At 40.6% G+C, this 24,282-nt stretch overlaps 1 pseudogene; it reads left to right on the forward strand.

Annotated features, from left to right (window-relative positions):
• The window catches only part of LOC131856024 (derlin-1.1-like), a 39,534-nt pseudogene extending 15,628 nt beyond the window's left edge, over positions 1-23,906 (forward strand).
• Positions 23,907-24,282: the final 376 nt, after the last annotated feature.

A 24,282-nucleotide genomic window follows, 5' to 3' on the forward strand; every position in this document is an offset into this window, starting at 1 on the left:
ACAGAGCAAGGTGTGGTGTGCATTTAGAGCGTGGACCATTTGAGAGGCGGACAGGTGACTTTTTGTGGATGATGATCTTTGGGGCATTGTCTCTTCTTGTAAGTCTTAGCAAATTATTTTGGCTTACTATGTTATGTTGTTACTGTTTGGAACCGCTAAGAAAACATTTTGTTGAATGTTGTTTTTGTTTGTGCTTCCCAAATTTTAATGCCTTATCATGTCATGTGGGGTGGAGTGATGTTTATTGAAGATTTATCTTAACACAGTTAGGGCTTGAAAAGCCTCTCTAAATCGAAAATTCATGGAATCCTTCCTTGTGGATTGTGTAGGGATTTTCTCTTGTTCTGGCCTTAAACTCATATTACATGGGAAGGTCTCTTGTTTTCATGCTCCCATACATTTGGGCAAGGGAATTTCCCAATGCACAAGTCAACATCTCTGGCCTTGTTACATTGAAGGTATGGATTATTAGTAGGTTGCGGACAGGGTTGTGTTAATGCTCATAACTGACTACTTTGTTAATTCAAACAATCATGATACTCTTTCTGTTTTTACTGAACCATGACATGGTCTGTTCCAATAATATAAACATGCCATGACTAATGTGCTTTTGAGTGACATTATGAAGAGAAATTTTATCTGCACCTATAAACTATGCTTCAACATTTCATCTAATGCCTGTTATCTGCAGGGTTTCTACTTGCCCTGGGCAATGCTAGCCATGAATGTGATCTTTGGTTCACCTCTGATTCCAGATCTATTGGGCATCGTTGTTGGACACTTATATTACTTCCTAACAGCCATCCTCGTGCTGGGGAAAGAATATATTGAAGACTCCAATTTGGATGTATCCTTTACATTGCTTTCTTAATAGCAGAGTGTATTTGAATTGTAGTGCCCTGTCTAAATAATCAGTGTATATCCTAATTTAACTGGGGACTATAAAATGATCTTTGAGTTATTAAGTAAAGCATAAGCATTTTTTAAAATGGGGGAGGTTTAGAGAAAGATAATATATATCTATAATGTAGGTAATCACAATGATACAACCACTTACATGTCAGTCTACCATGGTTAATATCACCAACATTAGTATCAATGACTACATACCATAGTGGCATTACACTTAAAAAGCTCATGATTAATTTTGAGTAATCATGCCCTCCCGCATTTACCATGTCATTTCATAAACTAACTGCTCATGTTGTATATTTACTTAAGACTTTCCAAACAGAACATTCACCACACCTCATGGTCACAAGTTTAAGGGAGGAGGGTAGTACAGTTGGATGGAAGCAAATCATAACATAGAAGCTGAGATACAAACCATGGTCATGAAGGGACAATCAAATGAGCAAAAAAAACATTCACTGTTACAAAATAGTGAAGTAGGAGTGACTTAACCAATCACACAAGTGCATGTAAATTTTAGAATATAATTCATCCCATAAACTCTAGTGTGCTGTAACAAAATACCAAATTCATTTATTATTATTGTATACAAAATAATAAGTGAACAAAATAAGAAATTCCCACTTCTTGCATGCCGGAAATCCAGAGCTATGATTGGACTTTTTATCTGCTCTATTTCCAGCATAATTTGACTTTATGATACAGAAAAATGGGTTGTTACTAGGTACTTTTTCCCATATAACACTTGCCAATGCTTGTGTTCTTTACCCCGCCCTTACACCCAGGAAGGTCTTGAAAAGACAAATTTTCTAATTCTTGCCAGACCAAGTTATTCGAATGTTGATCAAGGTTCAGTTTTTATCCTGTTTACCTCCAGGCTCATCCCCCGGGAGTATTCCAAAACATTTTCATTTCCTAACAGTTGTTCCCTTTGGTCAATTTTCACCATAAATTTCTAACTTTGCTTCTGAAGATGGCGCATGCTATAGTCTTGTTTGTTGTGGAGTGTCCATCCTGTGGTATGGTTTACAATGTACCTCCTATGGCTTTCTCTTCTTTGTTTTTCATCTGGCTTATCTGTATGAGGGTGGGATTATGTTAGGGTTTCAAGCAGATCCGAAGCAAATATGAACTAACAATTATATGCAGATTTAAATACAAAAGATAAAGAAATGAAACAGGACACAGATAACACAGAGATTTAACGTGGTTCACCCAGAATGGGTTACGTTCACCATACACAGCCGTCCAGTCTTTCTTATTATCTAGCAAAAACAGTACATCAACCTTACAATGCCTTAAGCATCCCAGCCACTTATAACATGCGTTTTTAGGGCAAAAACAAAGTCGACCTTTTTAGGGTTTTATTACAATGTTGGTTTTCATCAAAAAAATACACTAAAAAATTTTCCTTGAGGCCTCCCACCCTCGAACCCCCGCTTTTCTCGGGGGCTGCCGCCCCCAAACCCCTGCCCAAGGCCCCAAACCCTGGCGAGGATACGTGCTGAGTGTACAGTACTTTGCTGATCAGTCACCACATTTCAACAATCTCCCACTTGGAGACTGATCAGGCTCCACACCGAACAATCTCCCACTTGGAGACTGATACTACATGACACCACTGTACATGCAACATCCGCTGGATAAAACACTAGGACTCGACTGGTATAAATTCCACAATTATCAATCAAGAAGACCAACAGAAACTGATGAAGAAATCAACTTCTCTTGTGGAACTGCCTTCGTGAACATATCGGCAGGATTCTCACTTGTGTGAATCTTCTCAAGTCGTAATTGACCCTCCTCCAAAACAGTCCAGATGAAGTGGTACCTGAGTCGAATGTGCTTTGTCCTTGAATGAAAAGCAGAGTTCTTCGCAAGATGAATGGCACTCTGGCTATTAGTATACAATGGGCTATCCTCTTGTGTCTGACCCAATTCCTTCAGAAAACATTGCAACCAAATCATCTCCTTGCTGGCTTATGTAGCAGCAACATACTCAGCTTCAGTGGTTGAAAGTGCAACAACCTTTTGCAGCCTAGAAATCCAACTGACTGCAGTTCCCCCTATAGTAAAAACATACTTTGTAGTACTCCTCCGTGAATCAATATCACCCGCCAGATCAGAGTCAACAAATCCACTCAGAGCAGCATTAGATCCTTTGAAACATAATGCCTTCGTAGTAGTTCCTTTCAAATACCGAAGAATCCATTTCACAGCATTTCAATTTTCCATACCCGGATTACTCATAAACTTGCTCACAACTCCCACTGTATGTGCAATATCTAGCCTTGTGCATACCATTGCATACATCAGACTGCCAACAGCTGATGAATACGGGATGTTAGACATTTTATTAACCTCTTCCTGTGCCTTTGGGCACATATCCTTAATCAATTTGAAATGACTAGCCAAAGGTGTACTAACTGTTTTTGCATCCTGCATGTTAAATCTTTTCAACACCTTCTTTATATACTCACTTTGGGACAAATTCAAGGTTCTATTTTTCCTGTCCTGTGTAATCCTCATACTGAGAATTTGCTTAGCTGCACCCAAATCCTTCATAGCAAATGATTTGGCTAATTTCTGTTTAAGATCATTTATATGTTTCATGTTAGACCCAACAACAAGCATGTCATCAACATAAAGCAATGGGATAATATAACTGCCATTATCAAACCTCTTAAAATATACACAATGATCAGAATGACATCTATGATAACTGTGTTCAACCGTAAAACTATCAAATTTTAAATACCATTGTCGGGGTGCTTGCTTTAGGCCGTACAGACTTTTCTTCAACCTGCACACCAAGTTCCCTTTACCTTTGACCTCATATCCCTGTGGTTGCAACATGTAAATTTCCTCCTCCAAATCTCCATGGAGAAACGCTGTTTTGACATCTAATTGTTCAAGATGTAAATCATCTGCAACCACAAGACTAAGTACAGTTCTAATTGAAGTCATTTTTACAACTGGAGAAAATATTTCATCATAATCTATACCCTTTTTCTGTGCAAAACCTTTTACCACAAGTCTAGCCTTATATCTTTTTTGACCTCCTTCTTCCTCCTTCAGCCTATAAACCCATTTGTTAGGCAACGCTCTTTTTTCTGCAGGTAAAGGGACTAAGTCCCAAGTCTTATTTTTCATCAAGGAGTCCATCTCCTCTTTCATGCCTAGCTCCCATTGTTGTTTGGCAGCTACCTGCATTGCTTCTTCATATTCTTCTGATTCACCAGAATCCGTTAATAAAATAGAATACAAAGAAGGAGAAGATCTTTCAGGGGGTCTACTTGACCTCGTAGAACGTCTAACATTTGCAGGAGTTTGTGGGACAATCTGTTGTTGCTGAGCATCAGGTACCTGTGGCATTTCATTTTCAGGAATCTCATCCAACACCACATATTCTTGTTTGTCCTGTTCATGCTTCTTTTCCTGCATCTGTTCTTTATACATGACCTTCTCATTGAATATAACATCTCTATTTCTAATTATTTTCTTATTTTCAAAATCCCATAACCGATAGCCATATTCATCTATCCCATATCCAATGAAGGTACATTTATGAGATTTAGCATCAAGCTTGGTTCTGTTTTCTTTATCAACATGGACAAAAGCTTCACAACCAAAGGTTTTTGGTAAATAATAATTTACTTTTTTACCAGTCCATGCCTCCTCTGGAATACCACCATCCAAAGGGGTTGAAGGTCCTCTATTTATCAAATAGACAGCAGTATGTACAGCATTTGCCCAAAAATGTCAGGGCAATCCAGCATGCAATCTCATGCTCCTTGCGCGTTCCATGATAGTCCTATTCATTCTCTCTGACACACCATTTTCCTGAGGAGTTCCTGGAACTGCCTTTTGCTTTTGAATCCCATTTAAGGAGTAGTAATCTTCAAATGCTTTGCTGCAATACTCACCTCCATTATCCGATCTGAGACACTTCAACTTTTTCCCTGTTTCATTCTCAACCAAAGCTTTCCATTTCTTAAAAGTTTCAAAAACATCTGATTTTTGTTTTAGGAAATATACCCATGTTTTTCTAGTTGAGTCATCAATAAAAATAACATAATAACAAGAGCCACCAAGAGATGATACTTGAGCCGGTCCCCATACATCTGAATGTACAAGCTCTAACTTCTCACTCTTCTTCTCTTTCCCAACCTTGAGAAATCTGACTCTTTTCTGTTAACCATAAACACAGTTTTCATAGAACTCTAAATCAATCTTCTTTAGTCCTGGCAATAGATTTTTGGAGTGAAGGGTTTTCATCCCTTTCTCACTCATGTGCCCAAGCCTATGGTGCCACATTATCGAATCTGTTCTTGCAACATCTATTGTTGTTGTCCCTGCAGTAATTTTATCTGTAGCAGCTAGGGTAGAGTAAGTGTTACCTGTACACAGATATAATGTGCCTACCTTCGCACCTTTAGCTATTACTAATGATCCTTTACTGACCTTCCACATACTGTCTGAGAGGGTAACTATGCAACCTTCACTACCTAGTTGCCCAGCAGAAATTAAATTTCTTCTTAAATTAGGAACATGTCTTACCTTCTGCAGAAACCAGTCATTTCCATTCTGCAACTTGATCTTTATCTTTCCTTTTCCAACAATTTGACAGGGCTCATCATCACCCAAATATACCTGTCCAAAATCACCTTGAACATAATCTAGAAAATATTTTCTATGGGGTATAGCATGAAATGAAGCCCCAGAATCTATTACCCAGGAATCATTAACATTATCCAAACATAAGATTAAAGCATCTTGTAAAGTATTACTTGCAATATTAGCTTCCTTACTGTCATTTTCATTTTTGTCTCCTCCTTTGTTTTTCCGAGACCAATAGTTTTTCTTTAGATGACCAGGCTTTCCACAGTACCAGCAATCTTTCTTTCCTCTAGATTGAGAGTGTCCTTTCTTTGACTTCCCTCGTGACTTCTCATTCCCAGGGCCTTTTCCTCTTTCCTTTGATCTTCCTGTGTTCTCCACATTCAAAACACTACCCGATGATGTTGGAGTCTCACCTGTGCTTTTCCTTCGCATTTCCCTGCTCAGGATAACACCAACAATATCATCAAATACCAAAGTATTTTTACCAGAGATAGAGTTACTTATAGCCATAACCAAGCTATTCCAGCTTTCTGGCAAAGAACATAAAATCAAGAGTTCCCTAACCTCTTCTGCAAAGGTAATTTTTATCGAAGACAGTTAACTGGTAATTGTATTAAATTCATTTAAGTGCTTTGCTACAGATCCTCCCTCACTCGTTTTCAAATTAAACAAACGCTTCATAAGAAATACCTTATTCGAAGCCGAGGGTTTCTCATACAACTTTGCCAATGTCGCCATCAAATCTACAGTCGTTTTTGCTTTTGTTATATTGAATGCTATAGATGGTGCAAGGCACAATCGAATGGATCCCAATGCCTTTCTATCTAAAATGTCCCACTCTTCATCTGACATTGCGGTCACTTTCTTTGTCTTTCCTTCCAATGGCTGCCACAAATCCTTTTGATACAGGTAATCCTCCATCTGCATTTTCCATAATTGATAGTTCTGGCCGTTAAACTTTTCGACCTTGAATTTGGAGTCCTCCATTGCTACCACTCAAATCTAAGAGTCCTGCCAATTTATAGAAAACCTCGCTCTGATACCAATTGTTAGGGTTTCAAGCAGATCCGAAGCAAATATGAACTAACAATTATATGTAGATTTAAATACAAAAGATTAAGAAATAAAACAAGACACAGATAACACAGAGATTTAACGTGGTTCACCTAGAATGGGTTACGTCCACCATACACAGCTGTCCAATCTTTCTTATTATCTAGCAAAAATAGTACATCAACCTTACAATGTCTTAAGCATCCCAGCCGCTTATAACATGCGTTTTTAGGGCAAAAACAAAGTCGGCCTTTTTAGGGTTTTATTACAATGTCGGTTTTTATCAAAAAAATACCCAAATTTTTTTTCTTGAGGGCTCCCGCCCCCGAACCCCCGCATTTCTTAGGGGCTGCCACCCCCAAACCCCTCCCCGAGGCTCGGCCCGCCCCCGGACCCCGACGAGGATACGTGCTGAGTGTACAGTACTCTGCTGATCAGTTGCCACATTTCAATAGATTAAACACTATAGAATGAACTTTACTTATGGATGCCCTGCTAACAGGGGTGTAACAAGAATATTTGGATGTGTGAAGATTATCAAGAAGTGCAAGCCTATTGAAAGCACCAAATTGCTACAGAAAGATGCATTAATTTTGATGAGAATTCCATCAAAAAGTATTGAGGATACCACTCAGATGCTAAGAGCATTAGGTCTCAACTCCTTGCAGGCTGCTCCTAGGGGCTAAAATCTAACCTGAACTATAACACTGTTGGGATCCAAGATGTAGAGAAGCCCTTGAACCCTCTTGTTGCTGATGAAGATGCCACTCTGAACTAGCCTGGGATGGAGATCATCTTTTGATAGATGGTTGAAATGGAGAAGGCCATAGATTCTTTGTGCAAGTCATTAAAGGTAGAAGAATTCTTAATGGCTTCAGACAGTTTGTGTCTTTGGATTTGCGGCTTAATATCTCTGGTCCTCAGGTTAGAAACAATGATCCTAGTGTGGGGCATAATCTTGTAATTTGATGGTGTGGGAATCTTGAAGGGAAATCATCTTGACCTTTCCTCCAAGAATGCTCTTCTCAAAAGGAATATTGATAGGCATGATGGCAGTCCTGCTAATTGCATTTTAATTAGGGCTGGTGAGTAGTATCCCCGTCCATACTTTGTGTTGGATCCTTGAGGTAGAAAAAAATAGAAGGGGAGTACCCAAGAGAAGAATGTGGTGCCGAAGGATGTTTGTGCTTTTCATATGCTATTCATCATTTTCTTATGGCTGTAAACAAAGTAGTTGGAGTGGGTTGGCTTTCACAACAAATCAAATGGTCCTTGATCAATGACAAGAAGTCAAGGCTCTATACCTGCTTCCTAGGACTATTGCTGGAGGAGGTGTGACTGATCTACCAACAATGGTTTTGTGGTAATGCTTGGACCGTTCTCATGGCTTGCTGTAATTGTGAGAACACCTCGGTGGTCTATAGGACAACAAAACATCTCCCAAATGCTCATGGTAACATGACGATTACTCATCCATCTCCAACAAGTGTCGCATATAATCTAGTAGTGGTGCAAAGCACACTGTAGGAGATCAAACAATTTTATGGTAATTGTAGATGTGTTTTTACTTTTTGAGCACCTTGAACATAGAGTAGAATACGGAGTATCCTACATTCTCTTGAACAAGGAAATCGTGAATGCTAAGAAGTGTGATCAATCAAGATGACTTAAAGGTTTACAATGTGAATGATCGACTTTAAGGTTCTAGATATGCTTAGGTTACAAATGTTATAATGCTGGTTCATACAAAGGGACTGACACAGTTGTTCTAGGTTCTCAATCAATTCTTTTCCTCAAAATGACTTAATAGTTTGCAATGAAGCTCTTCTACTAATTTTACAGATACTCTTTGAAAATAAAATGCAAAAGAATTTAAGGTTTAGGAATTGAATCTATCTCTATCTATGGTAACAATGCAAGAATTATTGGTGACTTAGTGAAACCAGATCAAAGCTTCCCCACTAGGAACAACTACGCAAAGGTGATGCAATCTTCTAAGGGAATACAAATGATTTTCAAATTGCCAACACACATTAATATCAAAGATAATGCGAATCAGTGGGAGTAAAGCAATTGAAGTTAAGCTTTAACAGAGTTCAGTCTAACCATGCAGTGCAATTTGCAATCAACAAATAACAAATGGTATGAACAAGTAGGTTTCACCATAAATCAACAATAATGCCTTCCTTTCAACTAAGTACTTGATGCAAATAACTTTTATTCTAGCTATGATAAATAGGAACCATACTAACACCCAAAATAATACATAGGCTTACCAAGCTTCAATGACTTTGTATTTACTTTGGCAATATCTCGGCAACAATTTCACATAAGTCTCTTACTACAAATGAAATGAGCAAGTCTTGTATAGAGCTCTTATTACAAATGAAGGGCCCGGATTGATTTGAAATCAACGACCAAGATAATTCAAAACAACCTTAATTAGGGTTTGTTACAACTAACTACCTAATCACCAAACTTTTATTAAATGCCAGCCAATGGAAAATGAACAACTTCCTTGACACAAAATGCGAGGATTAAGAACAAATTGGAAAATTCTATGCCACCTAAGATTATAACAAACTACCATGTAGGAGAATGTTCCCCTTATCCTTTTCCTTGAGAGCAAATGCAATGAATCTGGATAGGACCATCTTGAGCTCCTCCATTCATACATTGGGCCTGATATCAAGCTTGAATTCGATGACCTCCAAACCCTTAGCATAGGTAGCAAAGATCTGTTCCCATTCCAACTCTTGTTTTTGAAAATTCTCCATGAAAGGGTTTAGTTTTTAAATCAGACTGATAGCAATGAACAAAAAATAATGCAATAAACACATAGAACCATAGTTCCAAAACTCGCCGTGAGTTGTGCGAGTTATCCGAGTTGCCAAGCTGAGCAGACCTCGCTAAGTTTTTATGACTCGGCCCGAGTCATGGAATATGATATATAATTTCATATATATATATTTGTAAAAGTATACGATTTCAAGATTTTGCCGAGTCATTGCCATGTCCTTGCCGAGTCGTTGCCGAGTTGTAGCCGAGTCACGAGTTGAGTTGGCTTTGCCGAGTCCGAGCCGAGTCCGAGTTTGGGAACTTTGCATAGAACACAAAACTACCTTGGGAAAACCTCCCTCTTGGAGGTGAAAAACCCAGCAATCAAAATCTCAGTTGTATTAGATTAAAACATTATGTATCTTACAAGTTTTGCTTCAACACTTGAAGCAATATATCAGCATAGTATAATTCCAAAACTAGGGCATGAACATCAGTAAACAAATCTGCACTTAGGGCAACTTATCTGCACGATCCTTTTTGCAGGTGATTCACCAATCAGATGTAGGCCATGTGCTTGATAAGGAGACACTTCGCTTGGGCTGAGAATGATTTGCTGGCCTTAGATCAGTTCACTTGCTGAAGGTATATATTCACTGCTTTGCTGAAGGAATTCACAGAGGTAATTCGCTAAACAATGATTGAGATTTGCTGCTCAGAACTGGTTCTCTATTCTTGGGAATGAATTCACTACTCTTAGAAATGAGTTCGCTGCTCTTGGAACATACTTGCTGATCAGAAGAAGTATTTCGCTGCTCTGCTGAAGGTGATTGATCACTGAATGAAGGAGTGAATGAATGTGTGTCCTTTGATGCATGAATGACTTGTATATATATATGTCAAGTCTGCCTAGATGCATCAGGTCGGCCTTAATAATATTATCTTATTTGGGTGCCCAAACATAGTGTCAGGCCAATAGCAATTACAAGTTACATGAGATAGGGTCTGCCCTATTTACATTACAAGTTACATTTGTGTATTACAAGTTTATCACCCATTATGGGGCCATCATAAATTGCAAGTTACATCGCCCCATTTAGGGCTAGACAAAAAATACACATTGCACATTGAGTTTGCCTAATAATGTGGCTAAGGCCAATAGGCCAATTAGCCACCCACATGTGCTAGGTCGGCCCTAGAAGGAATCCGACCTAGCTACAACAACAACACTCCCTCTTAGCTAGGGAGGAGTCCTTCTCAACATATGAGTCACATAGTGACATCCACCATGGCTACTCTTAAGGGTGGGTCCATCATGGCTACACCCATGAATGGAAAGAAAACAAATGATCACAAGTGCTCATCACGGAATCCTCAATGTGATGTCGTCATCTCATCATGACGTTCACCATAGCTATTCCCAGAGGGTGAATAAACACAAGTGCTAAGACATGGAGTCTCTCACATGACATCCACTACCTACTCACAAAGGGTGGAACAAGGGCTTTCACCTCAAGCTTCTCTCGCAGAGAAGAATGCACTAACAAGGGCTTGCACCTCAAACTTCTCTCGTAGAGAAGAATGCATTAACAAGGGCTTGCACTTCAAACTTCTCACACAAAGAAGAGTGCATTATCAAGGGCTTGCACCTCAAACTTCTCTCACAGAGAAGAATGCATTAACAAGGGCTTGCACCTCAAATTTCTCTCGCAGAGAAGAGTGCATTATCAAGGGCTTGCACCTCAAACTTCTCTCGCAGAGAAGAATGCATTAACAAGGGCTTGCACCTCAAACTTCCCTCGCAGAGAAGAATGCATTAATCAAATCTTCAAGATGATGAGGCTCCCTCTAAACCTGAAATGTCAGGCTCCCTCTGAAACCGAAATGTTATTTCCTCCTTTTAGAATAAGAACCCTTTTGAATTAACATTAGACCTTGGCTCCTCTTGAGGTGTCCGTTTGTCAATTTCCGCAGAAGAAGCTAGATGAGTAGACCTGAATTTGCAATCTCGAGCATTGTGGCCATACTTGTCACACCTAAAACATTGAATGTGAGATAAATCCTTCTTTTTCGGTTCTGAAACAAAATCTGGTTCTCTATCTTTATCCCTCTTTCTTCTTTTTCCTCTTTCCATTGAAGTATGAGTAGCAAGGACTTGATTTTCCACATCATAATGGTTACGCCCAATTCCTCTTGTTACCAACCTTGACTCTTTTTGAATACAATCAGCTTGAAGGCGATCAAACTTGGGTAACCTGGATCTCCCATTGATGCTTTGAATGAAGAGTTCCAAGGTTTGAGGGAGACCATTAAGTGCCATCATAACAAGATCTCTGCTAGCAATATTGTCCCCAATAGTGCTCAATTGATTTCTCAAATCAGTAATCTTCATAAAGAATGAGATGACTGATTCATCTTTATCCATTTTTACATTGTGAAGTCGTTGCCTTAAGGCGAGAGCTCTGCTGGTGTTGTTGATCTCATACATGCCTTCCAAGGTTCTGAACATATCTTTGGCTGAAGACATCTTGGAAATGATAGGTACAAGGTGATTCTTCACGGAGTCAATCAAGATCTTCTTTGCGTTGACAGCATTCTTCTTGAATTGGAGTTTCTCTTCTTGATCTTCCACAAAGTGAAATTCGAAGCTCCATCAAGTTTGTCTTCAACCTTCAAACCGTACACCATTGTCACTGCTAGAAATTGCTTGTTGAAGATGAAGTAGGAGGAAGAGCTTCGCTGCTATCAGACAATCTGATCACGATCGATTCAAACCCGCTCTGATACCATGTTAGTTTTTAAATCAGACTGATAGCAATGAACAGAAAATAATGCAATGAACACATAGAACACATAACTACTCTGGGAAAACCTCCCTCTTGGAGGTGAATCACCCAACAATCAAAATCTTAGTTGTATTAGATTAAAACAGTATGTATCTTACAAGTTTTGCTTCAACACTTGAAGCAATATATCAGCACTGTATAATTCCAAAACTAGGGCATGAACAACAGTAAACAAATCTGCACTTAGGGCAACTTACCTGCACGATCCTTGCTGCAGGTGATTCACCAATCAGATGTAGGCCATTTGCTTGATAAGGAGACACTTCGCTTGGTCTGAGAATGATTCGCTGGCCTTAGATCAGTTCACTTGCTGAAGGTATATATTCGCTGCTTTGCTGAAGGAATTCACAGAGGTAATTCGCTAAACAATGATTGAGATTCGCTGCTCAGAACTGGTTTGCTGTTCTTGGGAATGAATTCACTGCTCTTAGAAATGAGTTCACTGCTCTTGGAATATACTTGCTGATCAGAAGAAGTATTTCACTGCTCTGCTGAAGGTGATTGATCGCTGAATGAAGGTGTGAATGAATGTGTGTCCTTTGATGCATGAATGCCTTGTATATATATGTGTCAAGTTCGCCTAGACACCTTAGGTCGGCCTTAATAATATTATCTTATTTTGGCACCCAAGCATAGGGTCAGACCAATAGCAATTACAAGTTACATGAGATAGGGTCTACCCTATTTACATTACAAGTTACATTTGTGTATTACAAGTTTATCGCCCATTATGGGGCCAGCATAAATTGCAAGTTACATCACCCATTTAGGGCCAGACAAAAAATACATGTTGCACATTGAGTTTGCCTAATAATGTGCCTAAGGCCGATAGGCCAATTAGCCACCCACATGTGCTAGGTTGGCCCTAGAAGGAATCCAACCTAGCTACAACATCAACAAAAGGCCATGAATGAAACAATATTATTCAAATGGCTTGTCGAAATAGAACTTGTAGCTTGAAAGTTTTTCTCACTTTATCTTGCAAGTTATCAACACTCATACCATCACTATCAAGGATCTCTTGTTCATATTACCTCCTTAATCAGCACAAGGAATGTAATGCCCCCACTTTGAAATACAATTTAATGATAAATGATAATAATAAAATTAAAATCAAAATATAAAAGAATGCAATTAAATATAATTAAATTTTAATTAAGTTAATGAATGGTCAAAGACATGAAATGAAAAGTTGTGACTCCCTCAAACATGAGATATGAAAGGGAGAAGAGAACCTCATTTGAGGGGATAATTTGGGGATCCAGAAATGCAGATCTGAATGTGAAAGGTTGTGTTTTTTTCAAAAGGCAAAAATAATGAAGAGTTGCACTCTTTCAAAGGGTGCTAATGGTGGAAAGGGTGTGTCTCTCGCAAAAGGGTGTGTGACCTCTCCCTCACATTGGAGGATATAAAAAGGAGAAAGTCTCATTTGAGGAGGACATCCAAGGGAGATCAATTTGAAGAACAATTTATTATTCTCAAAGGGCAGCAATGAAGAGTGATGACTCATTTCTTATGAAGAGGTGTACAAATGAAGATATAAAGAGGAGATTAATTCAATTGATAAGGGGGAATTGGAGGAACCATCCATAAGATTGTAATGTTCCTTGACCATACTGGCGAGGGAGGCAAAGGCGTATGGTGGTGTTGGACTAGGGCCGTACGGTGGTGTGGTCGTACGGGTGTTGAGTAGAGGTCATACGGTGAATATGAGACTGGGCGTACGGTTGTCAAGAGAGGACCATACGGTATTGTTAAGAGGTCGTACGGTGGTGCCAAAACAGCCCGTACGGTGGTGCCAAGACAGGCTGTACGGTAATGTGAGATTGGGCCATACGGTTGTGTGGGAAGCAGGCTGTACGGTGGTGAGGAGAGAGTATAACCGTACAGTAAGGAGGGGGGGGGGGGTAACGGTGGACTTCAACCTGTGAAGGGGTTAGTCTCCCGCAAGGTATCGAGTAATGAATTCTGAATATTAGGAATCCTTTATGCATGTAAATCAGGTTAACAAATATGCAACTGGAGAAAGTAACAATGATGCGATTCAAGATTTGCCAGATCCAGAACAAGTACACAAAATAGAATAGGGTGAGGGGTGAACCTCACTGAAACTGCAAATACCAAATAGGGAGGGTCTTTCACCTCCGAAATGACGGATACAAGAACTCCAACAGGAATTCACACAAGAGAGAAAAATACCAAAATTCGCATACTCATGACAAAGACTAACTCGGCCATATATATGGGCTTCGGGAAACTTCCAGAAGGGTTACAAATGAGCAAACATGACCAAACTAAGACTTACCTAATCTAATTAAATAAAGGGCCCAAAAGATTTGTTATTAAATTTGGGCCTTACAATAAAGTATTTAAATTTATTATTTAATTATATCGGGGACATCACATTCCTCCCGGGCCAAAAATTGCTTGTCCTCAAGCAATTGCAGACTTGGATGCTCCAAAATTTGCTCGCCTTCCCAGGTGGCATCCTCGATGGGTAGATTCTTCCAGCGCACAAGGAATTCCTTGACCTTGCATGATCTCAGCCTCTTTTCTCTGACATTGATGATCTCCGTCGGCTCTAGATTTAGTTTTCCTTCTTTGTCGATGGGTGGCAGATCCTTGGACACTGTGACGGGCTGCCTGACAGCCTTCTTGAGACATGACATGTGAAAAACATTGTAAATCCGACTCCCCTCAGGAAGCTCCAACTCGTAGGCAACTTCGCCCACCCTCCGAACCACCCTGTAGGGTCCATAGAAACGAGGCTTCAGCTTCTCCTTACCACTTGTCTTCAAGGAGGATTGTCTGTACGGTTGAAGTCAAAGGTATACCAGATCGCCCACCTCAAAATTTCGCTCAACCCGGTGTCGGTTGGCATACATCTTTTGCTTGTTCTGAGCCCTTTGCAGGTTATCTTTGAGAGATGTCAGGAAGTCTAAACTCTCCTGAAGCCAATCTTTGGCCCTCGATGCATGACCGTCTCCCAATGCCAGATCAACAAATGAAGAAGGTTCATAACCGTACAGTGCTTTGAAAGGTGGCATGCCTATCGACATGTGATAAGTGGTGTTGTAACAGTGTTCACCCAAATGTAATAGTGAACCCAAGCGTTCTGTTGAGTTGAGACATAGTTCCTGAGATTACCCTCCAGCCATTTGTTCACAATCTCGATCTGTCCGTCTGTTTGCGGATGGTAGCTCGTGCTGGGCAACAACTCGGTTCCTGCCAACCGAAATAACTCCATCCAGAAGGTACTTAGAAAACGGCAATCCCTGTCACTGACTATGTTTCGCGGTAGACCATTTAAGCGGAATACCTCACGGAAGAACAACTCGACCACTTGAACTGCTTGGTATCCTGTGGGGATGGCAAAAAAATGAGCATACTTGGTCAAGCGGTCAACTACGACGATAATGCAATCCTTTCCTTGCACTCTGGGAAGCCCAGTAATGAAATCCATCCAGATGCTATCCCATTTCTGGTTAGGGATCGGCAGTGGTTGCAGCAGTCCGACCGGTAAGGTGTGCTCAGTTTTGTTCTACTGACAGGTGGAGCATTCCTGCACATGCTGCAGGACGTCATTCTTAAGTCCCTTCCAGGAAAACCTTTCTCGGATTTGTCTGTAGGTTTTCAAGTATCCCGGGTGTCCGACCAAGGGAGAGTCGTGCATTTCCTTCAGAATCTTTTCCTTCATCTTGGACTCGGATACCAGATAAATTTTGTCCTTGTAGTAAATGATGTCGTCAACCACCTTGTATCGGTCCTGCACTTGACCATCCAACAGTTCGCAGGCAAAAGTATTCTTGGAGTATTCAACCAATAGGTGTTACTTCCAATCCGCCGAAATCTGGGATAAAGAACATATGGTAGGCCTTCTGGATAGGGCATCGGCTACCACGTTATTGTTGCCCTTCACATGCTCAATGTCGAAATCAAATGCCTAGACTTTGCTTACCCACTTCTGTTGTCGTTCATTCAGATCCCTGTGCTCCAAGAAATATCGCAAGCTGTTGTGGTCTGTTTGTACAACAAACTTTGCCTCGACGAGGTACTGCCGAAACTTTGTTAGTGCATGCATGATGGCGAGCATCTCCTTGTCGTAGATGGAGTATAACCACTCAACTCCCAAGAGCTTCCGACTCTCGAACGCAATGGGGTGATGGTCTTGCATCAACACCGCTCCAATGCCTGCCTTCTCCCGAGGCATCGCACTCTAGGATGAAAGGGCGAGTGAAGTTTGGTAGTGCCAGAACCGGACACGTACTCATAACTTCTTTTAATTTGTCGAAGGTCTGTTGCGCCTGTGCACTCCAATGGAAGGATCCTTTCTTTGTCAGATCTGTCAGTGGTGCCCCAAGCTGTGAAAATCCTTTCACAAACCTTCTATAATAACCGCACAATCCAAAAAATCCACGCAGCTTCGAGAGTCTTGGGTGGAGGCCAATCCAAAATGGCCCGAATCTTCTCCTGGTGAACTTGTACCCCCTGGGCCCTGATGACATGACCCAAGTACAGGACCTCGGTCATTCCAAATTGACATTTGGACCTTTTGGCATACAATGATTGTGATTCCATAATCCCCAATACTTCATCCAAATGTCCCACATGTTCCTTCTAGGTTTTGCTGTAGATGAGTATGTCATCGAAGAATACCAGTAGGAACTTACGCAGTTGCTTGTTGAAGATGTGGTTCATGCAGGACTGAAAAGTGGCCGGAGCATTGGTTAATCCAAACGACATGACCAAGAACTCATAGTGTCCGTAATGGCAACGAAAGGTTGTCTTTTCCACATCTTGCTCCCTCATATGGATCTGATGGTAGCCGGAGCAGAGATCAATCTTGGAGAAATAGACTACGCCATGTAGTTCGTCCAACAGCTCATCGATCCTGGGAATGGGGTATCTATTCTTGATAGTCTTCTTGTTCAGTGCATGGTAGTTAACACACATTCTGAGAATTCCGTCCTTCTTCACCAGTACCAGCAAGGACGCAAAGGGGCTAGAGCTGGGCCGGATCCATCCTTTATCAAGGAGTTCCTGGATTGTTTTCTCTATCTCTTCTTTGAACTTCTTCGAGTGGCGATAGAGTGTGGTGATAAAAGGTTTTGCTCCTTCCTCCAACTTGATGGTGTGCTCAAACCCTCGGTGTGGGGGTATACCAGGTGGAATATCAGCGAAAACCAAACTATGCTTATCCAAAATCGACTGAAGTTCCTCATCCTGGTAGTAAGTCAGTTGCTCTTTCATAGGTTTTGTCGAGATCAAGCAATGTGCTGCCTAGACTACATCATGTCTGAAGATGGCTTCCATCCATTTGGCGGAAATCTCCCTCAGGCCGCCATTCAACATTCCCCTGAGAACCACCTTCTTGCCATCCACCTCGAATGAGAACTCCATCCTTTTGAAGCTCTGGGTGTACTAGTCGAGGGTCTCCATCCATTGAATGCCCAATATGACATCCGTGTCATCCAGATCTACTACAAAGAAGTCGTCAGTCACGGTGTAATTTCCCATGATGATGCTCAGTTGCGGAACCAAGTGAGTGCATGATAGGAGATTGCCTCCTGCCACCTTGACATTGAACCAGAGAAACGAAAATCGCCAGACTCGGCGAGTCCGAGTCCGAGACATGCTCGTCGAGTCTTTGGGACTCGGACTCGGACTCATCCGAGTCTGGCGAGGCTGAGTTGGCGAGTTTGGCAAAAACTTGCCAAACTCGGGGAGTCCAGTGCCTGAAACTCGACTACTGGCTGGGTTACGTAAAATGACAAAAAAAAACATTTCAAAATTTTTTTTTAAAATGAATGGTCTCGTCTTTGTTCACTACAACCTCCACCTGAGAATGAGAAAAATTAGAGTTGCAACATGTCAGCCAATAGAAAAATGCTGCCCCTTGACCCCACCTTGGGGGCGCTACCCCCAAACCCCCGTCGAAAAATATGGGGGGAAACTGCGTCGATAGAAGTAGGGAAAATTTAACCTTCGAGTCTAACACTGATTGGATCGACCAGGTAGATATAGAGCCTAAGACTGTAGCCATGGCAGAGGAGGAGCGAAGAGAACGAGCACAAATAGGAGATTTAGAAGCAGATAGTGACACAGATGTTCCTGATATTGGTGAGCATGGCATGGTGTCACGGGGAGCAGCTATGGCTGTCGAATCATCCGGGACCTACCTTAGACACCTTCGCAGGGGGTCGGGGCCGAAGGGTGCAGCCGTGCTGGCTCCTCAGAGCCATAGGCTTGTAGTTGTATTTACCTTTGGTATTTGTATGAAACATTTGATGATGATCATACGATGACGTGGATTTTTTATTCCATGAGTTTTGTAATATTGTATACATTTGACAATGTTTATATATCTATGTTTGTTATTTCCTTTAGCTACAATTTGCGCTTATGCTTATGTGATTGATGTATACTTTGTATGTAATCAAATGAGCCGATTTTGATGATGTTATTGTGTCTTTAAGGTGTATTCAATAAAGGGTGCCTGAAACAAGTTTTAAATCTTTAAAAATCTCTAAATTTCTTGAGTTTTTCACTTTCCCGAGTCCAGCCAAGTCCGATTCCGAGTTCCAAGTCCGATTCGGCCTTGCCGAGTCTAAGCCGAGTCCGAGTCCCGTTTCTTTGCATTGAACCCTTCATGCTCCTTTGTACGCAAACCCCTTCGGGTGACGAGTGATGAGTTTATGAAGTTGAGCGAGGCCCCACTATCGAGCATTACAAGGACTCGTTGCCCTTGGAGTGGACCACGTACCCTAAATACACTGCACCTCGGGGTACCCGCCAATGTGGCAATGACGCCTCCCCTCTGTACCAATGTGGAGATTCTCTCCGCTAGGCTGGTTTCTTCGACAGATTCTTCCCTTGGTGGTTCACTTTCCTCATGCTCCTCTTCTCCATCGGACATCACTTCAATATAGTGAATCTTTCCTTTGCCCAAACATTGGTGTCCTGGTTCCCATGGCTCCTTGCAGGTGAAACAAAGCTTCTTCCTTTTGAGTTCCTATCTTTTGGCTTCATCGAGCGATGACCTCTTCGGAAAGGGTTTATTATCCTTCTCCTTCGAAACGAAAGGTGGTTTGGTATGTGCAAAATTTCTGGAAGAGGAAGATGTTGCCATGTTATGAGCCTTTTTGATTGCTTTCGTGAGCGTGCTGGGGTTGAACCCTTTCACCTAACCTTTTAGTGGTTCCATCAATCTGTCAATGAACAAGATCACCAATCTCTGCTCCGAGATGTCTGTTACCAACACGGATAGTCTATGGAATTCTGTGATGTAACTGTCCACGGGTCCTGACTGTTTTAGTTGCGCCAACTCCTTGAAATTGAGTTTTGGATCCTTCCTGTCAAATCGATCTATGAGCTTCTCTGTGAAGTCGGCATAGGAAGTTATCTGGTCATGGCCGAGAGTGACCATCCCATGATGCCACCATTTGTGCTCGACTCCTTCCAGGTGAAGTGCTGCAAATTTGATAGCTTCATCTTTAGGCATTGGGTTGAGTTGGAAGTAAATATCTGCTTTTTGAACCCAAGCTCGTGTCGAGGTTGCTCTGGTCCCATCAAAGGATGACACGTTGATCTTGCCAACCTTCTGCTTGATATCATTGTTATAGTGACCATAGTGGCCCCAACTTCTGCCGCCTGAGTATTTCATCCGGAGCTCAGCATAATCCTTGAAGGATATGTCCCCCTCGAGATTTGCATCCCTCCAATCTTGGTTCAACTGTGCTTGAATCTCCTCAAAGGTGGGTTCTTGCTCCCCGCGTGGCGCTTCTAATTTTTGAGGAAAGGTCGACATCAGCGGCCGTGAATGTGAGCATTGGACATTTGACCTTCCAGTGATCGAATTGTCACCTTGCCCATTTTGTTCTCCATTCGTTTTTCCCAAGGCCAATTGTCGTAAGGTTTCCTCCATGATTTGTTGTCGTTGCTCCCCTTTGGCTATGGTGTCGTTGAGCTGAGCTTGGCTCCTGGATAGCTCCCTTAATAGTGCCATGACTTCTCTTGTAGGATCTTGTGGTTCCCCCATTCGGTCGGCCGAACAGTACCTCCTAGTGTACACTTGCATCCACTACCCGACAGGCTGGCAAGATCACCAGCTCTGATACCACTGTAATGTTCCTTGACCGTACTAACGAGGGAGGCAAAGGCGTACGGTGGTCTGGCCATACGGGTGTTGAGTAGAGGCCGTACGGTGAATATGAGATTGGGTGTACGGTTGTCAAGAGAGGACCGTATAGTAGTGTCAAGAGGCCGTACAGTGGTGCCAAGACAGGCCGTACGGTAATGTGAGACTGAGCCATACGATTGTGTGGGAAGCAGGCCGTACGATGGTGAGGAGAGAGTATAACCATATAGTGAAGGGGGGGGGGGTATGGTGGACTTCAACCTGTGAAGGGGTTAGTCTCCCGCAAGCGTATCGAGTAATGAATTCTGAATATTAGGAATCCTTTATGCATGTAAATCAGGTTAACAAATATGCAACTGGAGAAAGTAACAATGATGAGATTCAAGATTTGCTAGATCCAGAACAAGTACCCAGAACAGAATAGGGTGAGGGGTGAACCTCACCGAAACTGCAAATACCAAATAGGGAGGGTCTTTCACCTCCGAAATGGCGGATACCAGAACTCCAACAGGAATTCGCACAAAGAGAAAAATACCAAAATTTGCATACCTATGACAAAGACTAACTCGGCCATATATATGGGCTCCGGGAAACTTCCCGAAGGGTTACAAACGGGCCGACACGACCAAACTAAGACTTGCCTAATCTAATTAAATAAAGGGCCCGAAAGATTTGTTATTAAATTTGGGCCTTACAATAAAGTATTTAAATTTATTATTTAATTATATCGGGGACATCACAGATCAAAGAAGACAAGAAAGTCAATGGATCAATATCTAATATCAGAATTAATAAGGTGAAAATTAGCAGACTTTGATATTTACAAGGGCAAGATTTAGGGCAATCCCAAAAGGGGACATTACAAGGAACCTATCCTGAATTACCTTAATCGTTTCTTCTAATCGAATGCAATCATCTTTCATGTTTTCAAGAGTTTCTTTCTTTGTTACCAATGCACAATACCAATGGCTAAAATCATAGACCGCCTTTGCTTCCATTACACCTCCATTTATCAAAGTTTGTTTAGGAATCTCCTTCAATACACACTGATGGGGAATTGTCTTGTCTTGAACACCCTGGAAATCCTCCCACAATTACCTGAATTCATCACCTCTGAGCCGAGCATGAAATTAGAGTTTGCCCAAGTTGTAGAGGCTAGGAATATATCTAGCCTTTCGGATATAAACTTTTTGCTGCCCTCTGTGTGTTTGGTGTTCGACATCCCAAAGGTCAGATTCTTCCACAAACCTTTGAAAACTGATCATGTTTCAGGAGCTGCCAGTAATAACTTTATTCTTAAGAGTTACCTAATGGAGGATTGAATTACCTTCCAACAATACAGAAGTTGTGATAATTGGTAGAAAATATCAAGATATGTTTTTGCAACATGCCATGTGTCAGCAGATGATATTTGACTCTGATTGGCAAGTCTTCCAATTATTAGACAACAATTCAACAGCATTCCTTACCAGCAGAGATATCATGTTTGAGAGTATCTTTCTCTTGTCAAATCTTGAAATGCACCAATAATGCTACATTAATCATAACTGTTTAAATTTTATAATATTTAATTTTAATAGAAATATATTGAAATGTGGAAAGAACATCTTATTGGTTTGAGCTCTTTGTATCCATCAGAACTGAGTTGGAGATGGTAATTTATGGTAATTAAACATACTGTAAACATGATTATTTCCTTTCTTCACTTCATCTAATTTGCACGTAAGGGGGGGGGGGATGGCAATTTTTTTAATCATTTCTGGGAACAGCTCTTAAAATAATATATTGAATTGATATTTGAATTTTTAAAAATACAAATAAATAAAAAGACCCAAAAATAACATAAACAAACCAAAATTGCAATTTCTAAATAATAACAGTTCATTGATTCCATAGTCCATCTGATAGATCGATAATTATAGACATAATATGAGACATGATTTATATTGAGAAGTGCTGAAATAGAATTATTGCATCATGTATCATGCATAGGTATTGAGCAAAAAGCTTAGAAATTGGAGTTATCTTCTTAGCTATATCTTGGAAACTACTCTTTCCTCTTCTCCTTTGGTGAATGTGAAACAACAATGGACATTTTGTAAAAGTTCTTTTCAGTTGGGGGCATTGGTTGATGCCTCCAATGTAGAGTTTTATTTGTTTTAGAATATTAAAAAAAATGCTGTTATTTTGTGCATCATGTGGGTGGATACCCTGATGTCAAGGGATGTGAGAGAATTTTCAAAAAGACCAGAATGGGGGGATAGGGAGAGGATGTCCTCATCAAGTCTCTACGTGCCCAGAATGCCAGCAAAATCTGTAGGGGCGTGACCCAATGGAAGACTGGTTTTAGCTGAGATCATCTTCCAGAGTTATATGACTCTGCAATGCCCCCATGTCATATAAGATCTTAGTATTCTTTGCTGTTATTTTGTGCATCATGTGGGTGGATGCCCTGATGTCAAGGGATGTGAGAGAATTTTCAAAAAGACCAGAATGGGGGGAATAGGGAGAGGATGTCCTCATCAAGTCTCTACGTTCCCAGAATGCCAGCAAAATCTGTAGGGGCGTGACCCAATGGAAGACTGGTTTTAGCTGAGATCATCTTCCAGAGTTATATGACTGTGCAATGCCCCCATGTCATATAAGATCTTAGTATTCTTTCTCATCTTACAAACTACTGGACCTATCTTTTGAATTATCTCATATGTTATATGACAATGCATGGGTTCCAAGTTAAATTTTGGAACCTCCAAATACGATTCCACTAGCTTCTAAGATGAGATAAATTAGATAACCCCTTGAGGAGGCTACTATTTATTCTTCAATACAGGTCAAGTAACAAATCAGATTGACTATATGGTGAATCTGCGTCCTGGCCAAGCCTGAAAGTTTGATTTCAAAATCCTAGTTTGACTACCTGAAGGCCCTAATAAATGATTGGTCACAGGTTTTGTTTTAATCCATCACTTCTCACCTCAATCTGTATGATTTTTGAAGTATATATGTATTTTTATTATTTATGTTTATCTGAAAGAAAAATTAGCTTGTTTTCTTCCCCGGCTGGCATAATAAACCTTTTAGTATTTTAGCCAAACAATAATTTTGCTGCTTCTTTTGGTTGTAGTTTGTAAAAAGATTTCATCTGTATTTGCTCTTTTGAAAAGGCCTTGATAAACAATGCAGACACAAGTTAGTTGCACTTTGGAATGTAGGTCCTCAGGCAAGCAGTCCTGTTCAGTCTGAACCAACAACAGGCACTGTATTCAGAGGAAGAAGCTTCAGGCTTGGACGATAGCCCTTTGTAGAAGGCGGTGCTCAAAGGAAAATAGATTTTGTGATCTGAAAATTAGCATTTTGTACATTCTTGCTTCATTTTATGGCAATGCTGAAGCACTTGATTATATTTCTGTTACATCCAATTAAATTGGATGAATGAATAAGATATTGCATTGTGTTAAAGAGTGAACATCATTATGTAACTTCAACTTTTAAAAAAAAAAGAGGCATTCATTGGTAGTTCGATAAATATTTATATTATTTAGCTAGTATTAAATATACCTTTTTAGAGTTTTAAAAACGTGTTTTCAAAACATCCCTGTATTGTCAGCAGCGTGTTATGTGTTTTCACCATCTTTCTAGTTTTATTAAGCCATATACTTCAAATGCTAGTAATTAACTGTTTGAAGATGTTTATGCTGAATTTTAAATCAAAAGACCAAGTCATATTTCTTATGGCAATAATCCTACATAGTTAATATCACCGTTGATATGATTGCATTTTAAATTTCCTAATTATGTTTGAAATTTTGAATGAATCCTTTATTACAAAACTACCTTTTCATACATATTTTCTTGACCACTTGATATGGTTTTATGTCATTATAGCTGGTGTGTTTTGTGCATATGAAAATCCTGATGCTTTCTTGCAGTCTA

This window comes from Cryptomeria japonica, chromosome 6 (genome assembly GCF_030272615.1).
Source record: "Cryptomeria japonica chromosome 6, Sugi_1.0, whole genome shotgun sequence".
In the NCBI taxonomy this organism is placed as follows: Eukaryota; Viridiplantae; Streptophyta; class Pinopsida; order Cupressales; family Cupressaceae; genus Cryptomeria; species Cryptomeria japonica.